The sequence below is a fragment of the Paroedura picta genome, unplaced genomic scaffold (assembly GCF_049243985.1).
Source record: "Paroedura picta isolate Pp20150507F unplaced genomic scaffold, Ppicta_v3.0 Ppicta_v3_sca21, whole genome shotgun sequence".
NCBI classification, from domain to species: Eukaryota; Metazoa; Chordata; class Lepidosauria; order Squamata; family Gekkonidae; genus Paroedura; species Paroedura picta.
The window spans coordinates 4963935-4970390 of record NW_027518618.1 but is presented as its reverse complement, the minus strand read 5'-3'; positions in this window follow the sequence as shown (position 1 = coordinate 4970390).

The following is a 6456-nucleotide window of genomic DNA, read 5'->3' as shown; positions in this document are numbered from 1 at the left end:
TTGGTTAGCCTAGGTAGAGTTAGCTTGTTTGGTTAGGGCCCTGCGGGGCAAGTTTTTCTTGGTAGCCACCTTTGGGGGAGTGCCCTGGGTGGCTGCTGGTTGTTTGTTTGTAGAAGCTGTTTGGTTGGCCTAGGCTAGGCTTGGTTTGGTTTGGCAGGTTGGGCCTTGCAGGGCCACTTTTGCTTGGTTGCCACCTTTGGGAGAGTGCCCTGGGTGGCTGGCAGCTGGTTGGTGTTTTAGAGATTGTTTGTTTCCTTCCTGGGGGGAATTGCTGCGTTCTCCTTGGGGTGCCCAATTAGTGACCCTTTAAATAGGCAGTAAAATCCATAGTGTTAGGAGAAATTATAAAGTGCAAATAATTTTTTAGAATAGATAGTTTCTTTCCTAAGTAGCCAGATAGGATTTTTATAAGAGAACAGTGATTTGGGTTTTAGGTTAAAATAGTATTTTCTTAATAGTTAAAAAAAATTTAAACCAGCAGGGGCTGTGCCTTATTGAAGGCCAGCTTTCCTGGTAGATACAGGAATTGATTTAGAGGCCAACAGGTTTAGGGGTTCTTCTTAGCAGATCAGGTGGGGGCTTGGTGCACAAATCTGCTCCAGCCTTCCTTCTAGCTAGTAACACTCAGGTAGTTTGAAACACTTTAAAAGTCTAAAAAGGGTTTTCCCCCTAATTTTTCCCTGCTGTAGGTTAGGTAGGGCCAGTTAAACTTAGCTAGGACCAGACAGGTTCCTTTAGTTTAACAAAAGAAAAAAGAAAAAAAGAGAGAGAACAAGAAAACTCCATAGAAGTTAGATCAGCTTAGGGTCTAAAAAAAACTAAACAGGTAGCTGGTGGGTTTTATAAGTTTCAAGGTTTCCTTAGAAACAGGTGTTAGGGCAGTTAGTGGTAGGGCCTCAAATTTCCCTGTCTCTTAGATTACAGACAGTTAGTAGAAAAAGTTTGTCCAAGGGAACATGAGTGGGAAGAAGGAAGGTCAGGCTAGGGGCCCTGGGGGAAAGGCCCTACAGAAAACTAGAGGGGTGGAGGGGAATAAGAGGGAGAAGGAAGCGTCCTTCCCCCCACCTGAGAAGAGGCCTGTCTTGGGTCGACCTTCCACCACTCCGACCTCTGGCCGGAGTGGTGCAATAAAAAGTGTTGGCAAGGGTCTCTTTATTGAGGTGTCTGCCGGGGTGCCCCCTTCTAAGGTGCGTCAGGCAGGAGTCTTTGCTGGAACTTCTGCGGGGCCTGCTGATCAGGCAGCCCCTCGTGTCGCTCCTTTTGCTAGCGAGGCATGGGGGCGTCAGGAGGAGTTGCCTGATCTCTCCCTTGGGGTGAGCCTTGGGGACATGAGTGGCTTGTCCTTCATGTCCCCAGGCATCACCTCGGGGGTGCAGGGAGCCCTGGAGGAGATGGGTGAGGGACTGGCCCGCTAGTCTACTCCCCTTTCTCCTCCAGGATCCAGAAGGCTTCAGTTGGGGGGGGGGACAGGAGCAGATGGTACAGGTGGTGCAAGAGGGAGAGATGGAGGTGGCACCCCCTGCCCCGCCATCTCGACCCATTCCCCCTCTCTCACCTCCTTCTATCCCCACCTCAGGACACGGTGTGTCCGGCCCGAGCTCCTCACAGGAAGCAGCTCAGAGGACTTCGCAGGCTGCAAGACAGCCTGCGTCGTCCAAAGGCTCCAAAGTCTGGAATTACTTCCAGACAGTGGAGGGAACCCACCTAGCTCTGTAGGCAGAGGGTTAGTCGTGGAAGGCAAGAGCGTCACTACACGACTAGCGGCCTCACGAACCACATGAAGAGGCACCACCAGGCTCTCCTGCTTCAGGGGAGAGACAGGCTGGCAGTGGGGTGCCTGCACAGGCACAACCTACCAGCACGGGGCTGGAGAGTCTACCTGGGACCTCCACCTCGAGAGCGCTCCCTAAGAGTTCTTCTCAGAGGGCGGGTGGAGTTAGAGGGAGGCAAGCGACCATGGTGGAGATGCTTGCCCGGGCTGGCAGTGGCATGCCAAAAGGGGGGTTTGAGGCAGGGTGTAGGGCCGCGAACCATGACCTAGCTGCGCTCATCATAGAATCATAGAATTATAGAGTTGGAAGGGGCCATACAGGCCATCTAGTCCAACCCCCTGCTCAACACAGGATCAGCCCTAAGCATCCTAAAGCATCCAAGAAAAGTGTGTATCCAACCTTTGCTTGAAGACTGCCAGTGAGGGGGAGCTCACCACCTCCTTAGGCAGCCTATTCCACTGCTGAACTACTCTGACTGTGAAAATGTTTTTCCTGATATTTAGCCTATATCGTTGTACTTGAAGTTTAAACCCATTACTGCGTGTCCTCTCCTCTGCAGCCAACAGAAACAGCATCCTGCCCTCCTCCAAGTGACAACCTTTCAAATACTTAAAGAGGGCTATCATGTCCCCTCTCAACCTCCTTTTCTCCAGGCTGAACATTCCCAGGAACATTCATGGCACTGGGTGGGTACCCCTTTCGTCTGGCCGACGACATGTACTTCCACCGACTATGCCGTCACATATCCACCTGGTACACGCCTCCTAGTCGTACCATGATTAGCAGGACAGTGTTGCCCTCTCTTTATAGAGAGCCGCATGGAGGTAGAGATGTCCCGAGCTTCAGGGACCGTACACTTCACGTCAGACATATGGACGTCATGTCATGCGCAGGATGCGTACATCTCGCTGACTGCGCATTGGTGGGACGTACGGGAGGTGCTGGGTGGGGTTGAGCCTGTTAGGCAGGTTGAGGGCTGCTGGGCAGGCTATCGCCATGCCTTGCTGCACATTGAGCCCTTCGATGTGCGGCACACGGCAGACAACATCGAGGGCACCATTCGTAGAATGGTAGATGGGTGGGTAGGCAGTGGGACGGGGGTCACCAAGGGCTTCTTGGTGACAGATGGTGCCCTCAACATGACCAAGGCGGTCAAGGGCATGGGCCTGAAGCACATCTCCTGTGCGGCCCACCTTCTCCACCTCGGGGTTAAGGATGCCCTTGGGATCGGCTCCAAGGGAACCGGTTCATCCGCTGAAGCCATTGACTTCCGGCATCTCATCGAGAAGTGCCGGAAGATCGTGGCACATTTCTCTCACAGCTCGTACGATGTGTCGAGGCTGGAGAGAAAACAGGTCCTGATGGGCGTGCTGCAGCACTGCCTTATCAGAGATGTTGGCACGCGCTGGAACTCCACCCGCGCCATGCTTGAGCACTTGGTGGAGCAGAGGAGAGCCTTAGACGCCCTTGTCCAGGAGACGAGGATGTTTATACCTGGGGAGTGGCTCACCCACCGAGAGTGGGAGATCATTTCTCAGATGGTGGAAGTGCTTGGGCCCTTCAAGACTTTCACGGAGATGCTCTCGTCTGACACGGCGAGTTTGGGTCTGGTCGTGCCCATGGTCCACAAGGCCCATGTGGTGCTGGTCCCCTTCCTGGACCTGGCTCAAGGACGTGCAGACACTGTTCCAGCCGTACGCGCGCTTGCGAGGAGAGGGCTTGACAGCCGCTTTGAACCCCTCTGCAAGTCTGTGACATACAGGCTTGCTGCCATGTGTGATCCACGCATCAAGGGCAGCTTAGCAGAGAGGGAGAGGAGCCTTCCTGAATGGCGGGAGCTGCTCATTCAGAGGTTTGCCTGGTGGAAGTCCAAGGAGGCTGAGGTGTCAGGCCAGGCAGGGGAGGAAGGAGCCAGCACGTCCGCTGCTCCCCCCCCCCCCCCAGCCTCTGCTGGCACATCAGCCACTGCGGGTCACCCCAGCGAGAAGGCTGAGCTGGGCAACTTCTTGCTTGGGTTCCTCCAGCCCACTCCTTCTCTTGAGGGCAGCGGGTGCCCAAGGGAGGACAGTGCGTCTGGGATGGTGAAGGCTTACCTCGATGAGCACCAGGAGTCCGAGAACACCTGTCCCTTGAGATACTGGGCCAGGATGGAGGCGGTCTGGCCGGCCCTCTGCCGCCTGGCCCGTGTCTACCTTTCGTGCCCGCCAAAGAGCGTCCAGAGCGAGCGGGCATTTTCTCATGCGAGCAGCACCATCTGCGAGTATCGGTCCCGCCTGGCACCCGAAAGAGTCCAGCAATTGGTCTTCCTCAAGGTCAACTTGGTTCTTATATGCCGCTTTTCCCTACCCGAAGGAGGCTCAAAGCGGCTTACAGTCGCCTTCCCATTCCTCTCCCCACAACAGACACCCTGTGGGGTGGGTGAGGCTGAGAGAGCGCTGATATCACAGCTCGGTCAGAACAGTTTTATCAGTGCCGTGGCGAGCCCAAGATCACCCAGCTGGTTGCATGTGGGGGAGTGCAGAATCGAACCCGGCATGCCAGATTAGAAGTCCGCACTCCTAACTACTACACCAAACTGGCTCTCTAATCTAAATTGCCCCCCCCCCACCCCACACACAGAAATTCTGCAATCACTAGAGGGCCAGAGATTAAATCTGGGTCCCTCAGTCATGCCACCCATTTGGAAAACTTTTCCCAGTCCCAAAGTGAGCCTTAGAGATGTTAAACCCAAGAAGTAACTGAGCATTTCTCAGTGGGTGCCCAGGAGGAATTTTGTTGTTGTGTGCGCGCCGATTTGTCTTTTTGCTGCTGCCAGGGCTGTTCTGCCAGAACAGCTCTGGCAGGGCTCTCTCAAGATGTGGCCTGAGTAGAGCAGTTGGATTAAAGATGGTTTAAGGTGGTGGCCTGTTAGCTTGTTGGATTCCCCACCAGTGTCCACTGCGCCGTGTATGGACTTCTGGGGGGGGGGGGATGTGTATTTTTCCTGCTGCCAGGGCTGTTCTCCCAGAACAGCTCTGTCAGGGCTCTCTCAGGATGTGGCCTGAGTAGAGCAGTTGGATTTGTGGTGTTTGAGGGCGGTGGCCCAAGCGTAGGAAGGGAAAGGTGAGTGGAAGCTGCTTTGATACACCTTTGGGTTGTGAAAAGCAAGTCTTCCTCTTGCTTTGTATTTGTTAGAGGGGGGAGGCTGGATGGGAGAGCCAGTGATGAGTCCACAGCATGGATGGAGCATCCAGATTTGCCTCTGAGCTCCTCCATTTGCTTTCTGAGGCTCTCCCGGGTTAGTGTTCCTAGTGGTGCAGGGATACCCCCCACACAGGCCAGTGCAGGGCCCCCCTCTCCTCTGCAGGGGAACCCAGGTGAGAACTCAGTGGACCTTATTGGTTCTGCAGTTCTCACCTGGAGGCTGCTTAGGCTGCCAGCCACAGGTTCCCCTGCACCTGGGAGAGAGAGTCCCTTCCTGGCCTGCTCTGTTTGGAGCCAATGCAAGTCAATGTCTCCATTGACTTGCATTGGAAATCCTTCCCCCGCCTTCCCTGGGGGCTGGGGGGGAGGGGGTGTAAGAGAAAAAATGATTTCAGCAGGTAAATTGCCAATTTCCTTGTTCTGAAATCATTTTTTTCTCATGCTTTTGGGAGCCCCTAGGTCCCATCCCCTTGGTCCAATCTTCTTGAAACTTGCAGGGGAGCTCTGGGGGGGCCTTCCCTCAGTCCCCTGAAAGTTTCAGGAAGATTGCACCAGGGGGTCCCATCCTGGGGGCTTCCAAGGAACATTCCCCATAGAAGTCTATGGAGAAACATGTTCAGCTAAAGAATCTGACACTCCATTGTAACCAATGGAGCGGATAGGGGCACCCTCTTTGGGAGCCCCTAGGATTGGACCCCTTGGTCCAATCTTCTTGAAACTTTCAGGGGACTCAGGGAAGACCCTCCCCGAGCTCCCCAAGAGGTTTCATGGGTGCAACTTAAACCCCCTCCCTCCCAGCCCCCGGGGAAGGCGGGGGAAGGATTTCCAATGCAATCAATGGAGACATTGACTTGCATTGGCCCCGAATCGTCCGAAACGATTCGGGAGGCTTCCAATGCAAGTCATTGGCCTCCATTGACTTGCATTGGCCCCGAATTGACTTGGACAGCTCCGGAACGATTCGGGAGCCTTTCCAATGCAAGTCAATGGCCTCCATTGTTTGCGTGCTTAAATTTATGAGACCTCCTTTCTTCAACACAGCCACACAGTCCCCAGTGAAACTTTCCCAGCCTACAGCCAGCCAGTGGGGAGGAGGGAAAGAGGAGGAGGAGGAGGAGGAGGACGAGGGTCCTTCCACCTCTACTAGAGCAATAGGTGAGAAGTGTAATTCTTTAAGGGAGACCCCTGTGTGTGTACACCCCATAAAGCCAAAAGGAAGACCTAGTTGATCCTTTTATTTGTATTTTAAAGCAGAGACAATGAGGGCCAGGATGACAAAAATGGAGGCTAGGCTGGCATCAGTTGAGTGTCTCATGGAGAGGCAGAGGACTGAGTGTGAGTTGTGAACCAGTGCTGTGGTGTGGGTTGTGGTGCTAGTATGTGTTCCTAATGCAGGTATATGGCTTATCATGTGTTTTCCAACCATTTGCAGGGCAGGCAGCGGTGGCACAGCTAAAAGGGGAGCTGGGCACACAGAGGCAGCTCGTGGCAGAAGGAGGAG